This window comes from Protopterus annectens, chromosome 1.part1, assembly GCF_019279795.1.
Source record: "Protopterus annectens isolate FY-2018-M chromosome 1.part1, PAN1.0, whole genome shotgun sequence".
In the NCBI taxonomy this organism is placed as follows: Eukaryota; Metazoa; Chordata; order Ceratodontiformes; family Protopteridae; genus Protopterus; species Protopterus annectens.
Genome location: NC_056726.1, coordinates 437,956,147 through 437,969,333, shown reverse-complemented (window position 1 = coordinate 437,969,333; position 13,187 = coordinate 437,956,147). Strand labels below are relative to the sequence as shown.

Sequence of the window (13,187 nt, the reverse complement as noted above, 5' to 3'; positions counted from 1 at the left end):
GTTCTTCTACAATTAAAACAGTTATACAAGTTTGACATCTTATTTATTTATTTATTTATTTATATTTGATTACCAGTAATGTATGACTGTGTAGAAGCCCATTTTAGGGGAGGCCTAGAGAGAAAAGCTCCACATTATTACAAAACATTTTAAGAATAACAATTTTGCAATCTTCAAAAATAAAACAAAAACATCGACAGATTAAATAATTATAACAACTCATGATAATATAACATTGGTTAAGAATCGATGAAAGTTATATGACAATCATTTAATATTTCTGGAAATTTTAGACAGTCTGTAGAGAAATGAAAGGTAAATTAGTCTAATATAAACAGGTTTTGCAATATGAAGTGAGGGAAAACATGCTTAAGGCATATGTAGAGAGAATGTCAGGGAAGAATATTAGATAGCAATAAGGAAGTAAGTAAATAAGGGAGATTAAGGAAGTATAAGGAATGAAAATATACCTGTTCACATTTAGGAATATAGTTTGTCCTGGTTTTGAGCAAGAGCAGAGCCAGATTTTAGCTAGGAAGTCTTTCAGAGTGGTTTTGAAAGATAGGAGGGAGGGTGTTGACCTGCTGGATACAGGTAAGGAGTTCTAGGCCTTAGTAACATTTTACAAGTACAGACAATGCCCAACAGATTTTATAGGTTTGTACAGAGACTGGAGTTTTTGGTCACTGGATTGCAATGACCAACTGGGAACATACTTGTATAGAATGTTTTTTAGTGCAGGACAGGCAGATGGATGCTGGATAATTTTACATGTGGTAAGAAGCTGTGTATATATTAGTTGATGAAGCAGTTCTAATCAATTTAGGCTTTTTCGTCCTTTACAGTGGTGGGTTCTGAAAGGGGTATTTGCTGCAAATTTAGCAACTTTGTTATCTCTGAAACTCATAATGTTACAGAAAAGACATACTCATCCCAAAACTATAATATACTGTTCCTTTAATCATCTTTAGAAACTCCCAGACGTTCCCAAATTTGCAAAAAAATTTTACTACAATATATAGATTTATAACTTTAAATGACCTCCATATTCACCACTATGCATTGCTCTGTACTACCAGCACTCTCCATTTTCACCCAAACTACCTCTTTTTGTGTATCCCATATATATATATATATTGCATTTGTGAATTTCTGCCATGGTCAACAGTTAAGCTTCAACTTTTATCGTCTTTCTACCTACTTAGATCTCAACCATCAGTAGCTCATATACTCTATTTCTCTCTTTTCTACCTCTCTTCTACTGAGCAAGCCTTTTCAAAATTCATTTGGTGTTTGGAATTGAATATCACCTAACATAAGATCAACTGAACCATTGCATGTATTTAAATCAAACTGGTAAGATACAAGACCCAAAACACAATCTACTAAACGACAAAAGTAGGAACACCAGAGATATAAAAGCTGGCTTATTTATTTAAGAAACATACTTACATTAAAATCAATAAAGGTAAAACCTTTGCCAGAAAAAGGTATATGTCCCCAGTAGAAATAAACTCAAAACAAAGGCCAAAAGTATAACTGTTGGAAGTCCACAAATAATGATAAATCTACAATAAAGATAAGTGCTTTTAGCTTCATATTCGAAAACTTCTTCGGATGGATAGCATCATCAGCCAAGCCCATTATATAATCCAATAGGTAACCATAATTCAGTCGTGTGACCGACATGCCCCTTGATTCAAAAGATCTCATTGGGTCACAAGAAAAATGTGCTAACCAATCAGTTCATACATTTTATACTCCAATAAGTAACCAGACTTTGGTCATTTTAATGATGGGCCCCCTTATACAAGGATACTATTGGTCCCTTAACTATAGGCCAACCAAGCAAATAACAGAGAATTTTTTCAGTCATTCATTATCTCTCTAATGCCTTAAGTTTCAGCAAGCAAGCAATAGATAAACATTTGTTAAGTCCAGGACTAATAATAGCATTCAAGCGTAACTGCCAGTGTAATTCTATTTTTTTCCAAATATAAATTTCAGGGTCCATTTCTGATACTTGGTTCAATTTCATCAATAATGCAGAACTGGAAACCATGAATAGGGGTATCACAAACATACAACAGATGTACTTTAAACAAATAAATAAGTCAGTCATACAGTCAGCACAGAGCATCTTAGTCATGAGACTTTTTTACTGGTGATTTAGAACTGGAATACCATAAAAGCACTAATAGTAACAGTAGTAATGGTAGTAATAATTTACTGATCTTTGATATTAGCTGCACTTTAGATTAATAAATGCTGGAACCTGTGTTCTGAGAGACTGCCTTCCAGACTATCTGCAAATATGCAGAGCTGAGTATATATATTTTTTTTGGTTATAGAGTTTGTTAATTGTTGCTTAGATCTCTGTTGAAAATGTTGTCTCCCTGTTCTGAGAGATTGATCTGCAAATATACAGAGCTGAGTATATTTTTTGGTTTTAGAGTTTGTACTATAAGTTGTTGCTTAGATCTCTGTTGAAACTGTTTTCCCCACCCCACCCCCTATTTTCTGCCATGTCTTCAGTTGATATAACTGTTTTTTACAGCTTGTGTGTTATCTAACTCAAGGATCACGTGCATAAAATTTGACCTGTTAGTAACAGTCTGCATTTAATTGCTGGAACCTGTGTTCTAAGAGACTGCCTTCCAGACTATCTGTAAATATACAGAGCTGAGTATATTATTTTTGGTTTTAAAGTTTGTACTGTTAGTTGTTGTTTAGATCTCTGTTGAAACTGCCCCCCCCCATCCATTTTCTGCCGTGTCTTCAGTTGGTATAACTGTTTTCTACAGCTCGTGTGTTATCTATCTCAAGGATCACTTAATTTGACCTGTTAGTAACAGCCTGCATTTAATTGCTGGAACCTGTGTTCCGAGAGGCTGCCTTCCAGACTATCTGCAAATATACAGAGCTGAGTATATTTTTTTGGGTTTTAGAGTTTGTACTGTTACTTGTTGCTTACTGCAGTGGTGGTGCTGTGGTAGCGTTGTCGCCTCACAGTAAGACATTGCCCGTTCGATTCTCAGTTAGAGCGTCTTCTGTGTAGTGACATGCGTGAATGGGCGTTCCTTCGTTGAAGGTTGTGCGTTAGGCCCGGTAAGCCAGCACGTAAAACTCTACTGCCAATCATTAGCGGACTGGAGTTCCGCTGTGGCGACCCCTAACTGGGAAAAGCCGAAAGACACAAACAAACTGTTAGTTGTTGCTTAGATCTCTGTTGAAACTGTTTTGTCCCACCCACCTTATTTTTGGTTTGTAGTTTAAATTTGGTGGCTTTTGCAGTTGCCCACCCCACTGTAGATTTGATCTGGGACACTCCCCCAGTCCCATCTCTTTACCATATTCTACCTAATAAACTCCTTCTGCATTTGCTTTTAGTCCTTTTTAATTTAATTGCATTTTAAACTGTTTTTGGTCTAATATTGCTACATACTCAAGTGTGCTAGCTTGCACTGCATGTGAATTGTTTTTACTACTGTTTTTGCTACTTTTCGGTAAAAAAACTGTAAGCGTGTTTCCTACCTTTCCTGTAACTAGTGTTCCAGATACAGATTTGCTGTATCCAGGACTGTATGTAAGCTTCTGAGCCCCCCAAGCCTTTCTGTGTTGGAGGGAAGCCTTCTAGCTTATCAGTGGGAGTGATAAGCACTAGGTAACCTGTCTACCACATAAGGAGTGGTTCTGGCCCAGAAATTGTAGTTATTGGCCATTTGGGCAATCTTTTCCATCTCTCTTAACATTCTGATTTGAAAGCCTGCATTTGCACTTGTTTCTGTCCTGTAACTCGTCTAGTGCAGATACAGCTTCTTAGTTTTGGCACTTAAATTTGCTTATTCATGCTTATTACTTGTTCAGAACTTGTAAGCACAAAATAAGCTACTAATTACTATAGCACTCAGTCTTCCTCATTACCTAGAGGAAAACAGTTTTTGTACTTAGTTTTCTCACTCGCTTAGAGAAAAACAGCTCTTGTACTCACTTTCCTCACTTATCTAGAGAAAAATATTTTTTTATTCAGGCATGTCCAAGGGTCAGCTCCCAGTGTTCTCTCCTGTCTATCTGATGAACCTGGGCATCTTGAGGCAATGTAGAAATTGCCTCATGTACACAGACAACCCTCTCCTCCTACCACCCAACACTACAACCTGTGAGAGATGTAGATGGAGGTAAAGCTCTCTCCAACCAAGACTGAACTTGACAGTCATGAGGAGAAAGTAAACAGTTGCACCACACCACACTCATCACATAGTCTCACTAAATCTACAACACCAAAATCCACACATAGTAACACAAAAACATTTGCGGAGGCGCTCAATAATAATCTGTCTAAGTAACAGAAACCTCCAAAGCAGAAACGCAAGCAGCCTCCATCCCCCAACACAACCCAAATGACACATAGACCACAGACTCACTGTGCCAATCAACCACAGCCAATAAGGTAAAACAACATACCCAACACACTAGTCACAAGTGACTCTATAGTCAAGCACACTGATGTCCCACTCACCAGGCTAAACAAGGAGAAGGTGACTGTCAGCTGCCTGTCGGGTGCTAGGATCTGCCACATAACCCACGCACTCAGGTCACTCCACAACAAGTACAAATATGACTCTGTCATTGTCCATGTTGGTGTAAATGACCTGAGACGTACCTCCCTGGACTACATGAAAAGAGACATGGAAGAGCTCTCCAATCTTGTAGCCCAGGCAGGTATGACCCTAGCCCTGAGTAGCATTCTGCCATCGCCCCGAATGATACTGCAGTACAAGGACATAATGATTGACTTCAACAATTGGCTAAGCTTCTGGTGTCATTCTAAGGGGATCCAGTATCTGTCTGCTTGGGATGACATGGTCGACAGACCATGATGCTTTGCCACAGATGGCCTGCACCTGTTGCCCCTGGGATTACGGATACTGGCTAAGGCTCTTGCTGACCCTATAGTGCCTTTTTTAGGCAAGGTTCAAATAACAAATTCACCACCGTAACAGGAACAGGCAAGCAAAAACTGAGGGTAATGCTACTCAATGCTAGAAGTCTAAATCTCAAAATGCACTCACTCGAGGCACTCCTTAAAATGGAGAACATCGATATCTGTGCAGTGACTGAGACCTGGTTCAAGGCTGCAGAGAGCACCCTTGCACTACCAGGCTATAACTCATACCACACTTTTCGGCCATGTAACCTGGATCGAAACACCAAAGGCAGAGGTGTGTCCATATTCATTAAGGATATCCACACCTCCAGGCTAGTTGCTCAGCATAATGCATCCGAGGTTATCCAAGTGCAACTAACTCTGGGAAAAACTGCAATCCAAATTGTAGCCTGCTACAGATCCCCCACCATGCCCCAGGATTCCCACTCCTTTTTTCTTGATGTACTGGAAAATATTAGGTTTCAACCAAACACCCTAATAATGGGTGACTTCAACTACCCCACCATTAACTGGGAAAACTACTAGTGTACCGACTCCTTAGCTCAACGCTTTCTGGAATTCATAAACTCCAATGCCCTGGATCAACTTATCCACACCCCCACCAGGGGCAACAATATCCTAGACCTAGTCATTACCAACATGAGTGACCGGTGTTCCACACCTGAAGTCAACTCCTCGTTGGTCCGATCCGACCATAAGCTAATCACCCTTGATATCCACATCCTGCCCCCTCCCCCCATTAAGAAAACCACGGTAAAAATTTCTCCAAAGCTAACTTCATGCTACTTAAGACAGAAGTGGTGAACTTCATGACACCCATGCAGATGGACAATACAGTTACAACTACTGAATCCTACACAAATGCACTCTATAAGCACTTACACCAGTGCATGGATCGTGCTATCCCAAACAGAACCAAGATGCTATCCTCCAAAAAAAGGAAGCCAATCTGGTGGTCCCCTGCCATAAACAAACTGTACAACAGAAGGAAGAAACTGTTGCAAAAGAGAGTAAAATACCATGAGTGGAGGAGCTCCCTGGTCAGCCTCAGTAAGAAGCTGAGATCCCTTATAAGATCCTCCAAAGCTAGCTACGAAAACAAAATCGCCACTAATTCTAAGGACAACCGCAAAGCATTCTATAGCTATGTCAAGAATCTCGATGGCAACACCCAGATCTGCTCTGAGTTTCAGCACAAAGGCATGAAAATTACAGAACCAACTGATATTGCCAACATCCTGGCAGATAGGTTCAGTGCTAACTTTACCCCACCCCCTAAAAGGCCCCTATCTATACAGGAAGAATGGAGTGTCCCTGTAATCACAAATACATAGGTAAAAGCTGCACTCTCTAAAGCCAAAAACACAGCATCCATGGGACCAGACAACATCCCAGGTTGCGTTTTACACAAACTTCAGAATGAACTGGCTGCCCACTTAAGCACCATGTTCAATAATAGCCTCACATCAGGCTTTGTGCCCACTGAATGGCACACAGCAACAGTTATCCCACTCCACAAAGGGGGAGCCACCACTGATCCTGGGAACTATCGACCTATTAGCCTGATGAGCCTGGTCTGCAAGGCCATGGAACGTATCATCATGGAACACATAAACAAAGACAATGGTAACCTCCAAACTCTGGATCCCACCCAGTTCAGGTTTGTGAAAGTCAGATCATTCCTCCTGAACCTGTCAACTTCTTTGAGGCAGTCACCAAAGCCGTAGATGAGGGTAAGGTGGTTTACACAGTCTATCTTGACCTCGCCAAGGTTTTCGACACCATCCCCCATTCTGGAATTATAGCTAAACTCACTAAACTAGGTATAAATCCCTATGTCACAAGATGGGATGCCAACTGGCTCACTGACAGAACCCACACTGTAAAAGTTGCAGACTCCAAATCTGACCTCAAAGCAGTGACAAGCGGAGTACCACACGGTTCCATCCTGGGACCTCTCCTGTTTGGCATCTACTTCTCTGAAGTTCAGGCTAACACAGAAGGCCTCTGGCTAATGAAGTTCACAGATGACTGCAAATTAGGAGCCAGTCAAGTCCCCAAATGATGTGGACATCCTACAGAAGGGCCTCGCTGAGATGCCTGGTGTCAGAGCCATGGCCTCAAGCTCAATGCCAAAAAGTGCAGTGTCATCCCCTTTGGTAAAAACTCTGTACCCATGAACTACCACATAGGCAGCAATCTACTTAACACCGAAGACCTTGGGACCCAGGTGGACAGTAGTCTCTCCTTTGATAGTCACATCACCACAGTAGTCAGGAAGTCCTTCTACGTGGCACAACTGATCATAAAAGGGATCTCATCCAGGAAAAAAGAGGTCATTGCTCCCCTCTACTCGACACTTATTAGACCCATTATAGAGTACAACGCCCCTTTTGCAATGTACCTCACAAGACATCTGCAGCAGCTGGAAAGGCCACAGAAGTACCTCACAAAGAGGATTACTAGCCTCAAACAAATACCTGCACTGACCGCCTCAAAAAACTCCAACTTTACTCCGTAGCATATCGCCTACTCTGAGGTGATCTCTGCCCAACATATAAAGCTATGTCAAGCCCAGAGCTGTTGGGCATGCTACACCTAAAGAAATCCCAATCCCTCCAAGCTACACGTTCTAGGGACCTAAACCTTGTCACCACAATAAACAGGACATGCTGGAGGGATAGATTCCTGTCCCAGAGACTTCCCATACTCTGGAACAGCTATCCATCTATGTCAAGCAAAATTCTTCATTAGCACTCTTCAAGAAAAATCTTGATGAGTGGATGGGAAATAGGAAATACACCCTGGGGATCACTTATGTGTCTCTGCCCAACAGCGGCACAGGAAAATAACTTTCTTGGGTGGCGTAAGCCAGGGAACCTTGTTGGCTAGGCTTACGTAGGCCCTTGGGCCGATAGCCTAGTGCCTACCTATGAACCTATGAATGTATATTATTTTTGTGTGAAATATAGATGCACATGAAAATAAGCCTTTAAAATAGATTTACTTTTATTTAAAATGCAAGTAAACTGCCTCACTAGAACAACTAACATGGTGAAGAGTAGTTATAACAAGATATTAAAAACTTTTTTTAGAAAACTCTACTGACGGTATTTGGTTCAACTCATAAGCAAAATGTTTAGACATTATAGGATTGATATACAGTATATTGATACAGTGGTGAAATGTGCCAATAAGGCAGCCATAATATAGATACAAACGAGATCTCAGAACCTTTTAGACAGATAGCCAAAATGCACCTTACAGGTGGCCTCTGCTGTAATTACCTTCCTAAGTTCCTTTGTAGATTAAAATAGAATCAGTCATGAGTACTGTTTTTTTGGAAGGGAATTTCACAGCCATGTTTAAGCTATGAAAAAAGCATTGCAAGAACACAACAAGAAGTATTGTGGAATGCCAAGTGCTCTGAAACTGTAGGTAACTTGAAATTGGTGTTGTGGAAACTATCTTTAGACAACTAGTGCCACATAAAGATCCCTACTGATCTAACTTGACAGACTTGTTTATAAGTTTACAAATTAGGAATGTGGCTCAATGTTACTGGTACCCTGTTCATGTCACACAGTAATATTGACGTCATAGGACACCTGAAATGAATCTACAGATGTTATTTTGAGCCATGTAGTTTGTTTAATAGTTTTTCAGATAAGACACATATGACTGGTCGTGCATATTCCATGGTTGGACGTATGATTCCTTTGTCCAACACATCTCCAGCTGTTTTGTTTACAGGTTGGAGATTCTGCAACATGTACCTAACATGTATACATTCTATTATTTTCAGACAATAAGAAGCAAATGGGAGTGTTGAATCTAATCAGACTCCAAGGTAATTGAATATCTGTATGGCACAGCTTCTGTTTTCATTCCTTCAAGCCCTTTAATGCTCTGATCTTCTGTTAATTTGCAAAGTCTTTTTTTGGGGTCCGGAATATCATTACCTTGCTTTTTTCTAGTTCAGCCTTTAACTCTAAGTCCTTCAGTCATTTGCATACCCTTTTGATATTTCTGGTAAGGTCTGAGATAATTTTTATTGTCACCATTATGAGAAATCCAAAGGATCATGCCATCTGTAAAAGGATCATGCCATCTGTATAGAGAACATTACTTATTTTTGTAAGTCTAAATGACAGTGATTTCAGGAAGGAGGTGAACAGAAGAGATTCCACTACTAAATTATGTCTAGTATAGCTGATGACTTGGGCTGTGCAGTAGTTATTCTGAAGGATCTGGTCTTCTATTATGCAGTTAACCAGTTTAATTCAGCTTAGTTAAAGCCATGAAGTGCCAGCTCTGACAGCTGTTCATGGTGGACTATGGAATCAAACACTTTTGCAAGGTCCATGCAAAACATTAATGTCAATTCACTATTGTATGTGACTCTTGAGAATTATTCTTAACATTACGATCAACATTACATGCAGTCCACAACACAAATTTGTCATCTGCATTAAAAAATAAGACTACAAAATGTTGCTCTTCTATGTGCCCTTCTGGCACTACTCCTCAATCCAATTTGCCCTTTTTGTCTGATTAAACATTCTTCACATCTGTCAGTCTTCGTACCTGCTAATAAATATAGCAGGTAGGGAAACTTTTAGTTTAGTGAGGCCCAGCAGTGTTGTATCATATGTAATATATAACTCTATCATCATAAATTAGGATTATATGCTCCCTTCCAGTCAAATATACTGAGTTAATGAGATACTATGATTATATAGCATTTCATGTGTGATGTGCCTGGCTCCATGACACAGAGGGACAGAGCCCTAACTATATATATCTCATATAACATACCATTATTCTATCCATATATTTGTGTTTTTGTATTATTTTTCTCCCCAATGCCTTGCAACCGTCCACCACCCTGTGATCGCTAGTCTCATTAATTCCACCTGGAGGGATAAGAGTCCACCTTGGCAGGCCATATTCCAGGCAGCCATCAAAGTTTTTGCTGCTATGGTTGCAAACCCTCCTTGGCAGCTATTACATGTGTTAACCTATGTGACTGCCTGCTGTGAATTCCTCTGTTGGGACACACAATCCTGCACATGCTTCATGAAGGCTATAATGGGAATGTGGCCGTGCAGAAGCAAACACACTATATTAACCTATATGCTGCATGCTATGTTCCTCTTTTCCAGTAGGTGCTGGCATTGCAGTGGGTCAAAGTGCCTTCCTCCTCTAGAATGGGCAAGCCACTACTAGCCAGTCACTACTACAGGTCATTTGGATCATAGTCAGGGCTTCACCTCTCTGTACCACAGACCATTCAAAAGATTGATTACTAATAAACAGATTGTATGGGAAGAGCGTTAGAAGTGAGGCCTTTCTGCTGATTATTGCCACTTGTAAAACTGCATGAATGAGAGTAGGGGTTCTGTTAAGGCTTCCCAGGGGTGAAGCCTGAGAAATGTCAATGGCCGTGTCTGCTACATGGGGCATGCTCAGAGGTGTTGTCTGCTGTGGCCACAAGCAGTAGCGATGCTGTCTGTAGAACAATATGTGCTGCACTGTGTGGATGGTGTCTGACACTCCCATGACCATGAACAGCATGGTTTCCAGACAGAGAACAAAAGATGGTTACCATCTGTCTCTTGGTAACACCAATGGATGCTGCATAGGTGAACAAGGATTATTGCAGTAGTGTCTGCCCCCTATCCATATATAACACATCACTGTGCAGGTGTGTCCTGTAATGCTGCAACATTAATTTACTGAGCAGCCCTTCTCTCATAATACCAGTATGATGCCAGTCCTAATACATAGCTATGCAGCTTTGGGCTATACTGCACTATGGAATTCTTGCAATTCCGTGTTGTGCCGTAGTGCCGCAAATGTTTATGAGTATCCCCCATTCAGAACACTGTATTCACCCGAACTGCAGTTTGATGTAATAACAGGAAAGGTCATATTCATCTGGAAGTATGCAGTGTTCCCATATTTCTTGAATAGGTTACATACTTCCATGCAAGGTGTCTGATGGTATTTAAACAAACAGTGCTATATATCACTTGTGGACAGGGGTGTAACTCACCTGCTGTGATAATAATCAGGACTCATAGAATATCTTTCACAAATTTTGCATGTTAACTTAAAGTGAAAATAATAATTAACTTGCTTCTTACAGAATGCATGTTTGTCCTTAATAATAAAGTGGCAGATGATGAGTAAACTATATTTTGCTGTATAAAAGAGGGTTTGGTGAAGCAGCTGTAGTTTAGGGGAATGAGGTTTGTGTATCCCACTATCTCAGCTCACCTCCCTGTTAAACACAGTCCTCAGAACCGCAGTTTGTGTTCTATGTGACTACACCCCTAAGTACACAAACACACACACGAATGCACAAGCACACACAAACAAAACACAAATATAAACGCACACTAGCCTCATGCCAGATTAGCCAACTACTTTTAGACGTCATGAGAAGAAGCACAAGTAAGGCAGACCTTAACTGTTGGCAGACGCTCAACGTAGCTGTACGACCGCAGAGTGTAAACACAAGCAGCAATGGCGCCATCAGAGCAGAAGGAGACGATTCAGGGATTCACGTTCCACAGACTGCTGCACGGAAAAGCACAGTGACCATTCTACATAGCATAGTGTAATCATGATGGTTGTAACTGCTTTCCATTACAGTATTAATTTATTTACTTTTTAATTGGGTAAAATCACTAGACACAAGGATCTCTTTTCAGGTGTGACCTGATAACACTTGCCCAATTAAATCGGATTCTCAGGGGCTTAAAAACAAGCACCTGGAAAACTGAAGCTAATTTCCTGAATTTTGTGGATGTCCCTTCCACAAAGTCATCAATGTCAGTTGACTGCAGATCATGAACTGTACAACACACAATAATTTCATCTCTATTATTTTATTATCTGGAATGATATATAAGATTCACTTCGTGTTAGGAAAAAGTATATAAATATTAAATTTCAAAAATATTTTTATACCTTCACTGGGAGATTGTAACTGTCCTTTCATGGGGAGTAATCTTTGTACAACCACAAGAAAATGCAACAAATTGTCAGCAAGACAGAACAACAAATATCAGTTAGGATACTTCACTCAGTAATTTTTTTATCTACCAGTTGTACAGGAAAAATTAGTAATCTAGTTAAATGCAGTATGAACTCCACTTACCTTGTAGACTGTTTTGGCTGCAGCTAGTAACAGACTTAAACTGAAAGTTCAGAAATGAGCACTTTCTTAACTGACATATAGCTGTGAAATCTTAAAGCCCAATAGTTTCCTTTTTCTCAGGCCTCCAAACAGGAGAACATGTCACTGGTTGGATGCAGTAGTGTTGAAAGTATTTTAAAAAAGTCTTTAAGTATTTTTCCCAGCAATAATGAAAAACAGGCTCCCAGGTTCTCCTGCAGCAAAACAGGGCAGGCAGAGATGCAAACTGCACTTGAGGAATTCTCAGAGGTTACATTACATATCATTCAGAATGACACTAGAGGTTGTCTTAAATGCCAGAATATTGCCAGTGATCAATTCCAGTCCTGTTAAGTGCTGTCATGCAAGAAAGATCTCTGGTTTCAGTGAGTTCTGATCAGATGCAAAACAGCTGTGAGCTAACTTCTTTATTTAAACATTCCATAAATATCTGAAAATAAATCTCCAAGTATTCAGATTTAAGTACTAAAAATACTTGTAATCTTCCTTTCTTCTGGCTGAATTAAAGTAGATAAAAGTAGTACATGTCTACACAGAAGTTGAGAGGGTTGCAATCTATATTAACTAAAACTATTTTCCAAGACTTCCTCCGGTTTGTTTGCCTTAACTTTTCAAATGGTATTGAAGTGTTGAACATTTCTTTCAATGTGGCTAGAAGCAAATGTCTAATTGGATCAACAGGATTAAGTATGGAAATTTCCATTGGTCCCTGCAGAATTGTAAACATTGATTCCCACAGAAAGGGGAGCATGGGTCTGTGAATGCAGGTAGTGGAAAACAAAGGCCTCCTTTTCTTTGTGGTCCAACACGTCTGCACTTTTTGCTCTCATGAAGTATCACACAGTGCTGTAGTGTGTAGGCTGTGTGTGTTGGACCTGACCCTAGCATAATGCCATCTCTGTGCTGGCTTCTCCAAGCATCCTAGACAAATCTGAATAGTCTGAAGCAAAACACACTATTTAGTACAAACTAATGTTTCTTGTCTGGCCATTCAGCCATGAAGTCAGCTAACTAAAATCTCATTAGTCTTCT

At 40.2% G+C, this 13,187-nt stretch overlaps 1 protein-coding gene across 1 annotated transcript in view; it reads right to left on the bottom strand.

Moving 5' to 3' along the window:
• Positions 1-12,819, bottom strand: part of CHADL (chondroadherin like) — a 210,041-nt gene extending 197,222 nt beyond the window's left edge. The window contains exon 1 of the mRNA XM_044087099.1: positions 12,117-12,819. The gene's annotated coding sequence lies outside the window, so the exon portion shown is untranslated. The remainder of the gene's footprint in view (positions 1-12,116) is intronic.
• Between the last annotated feature and the right edge of the window lie 368 nt (positions 12,820-13,187).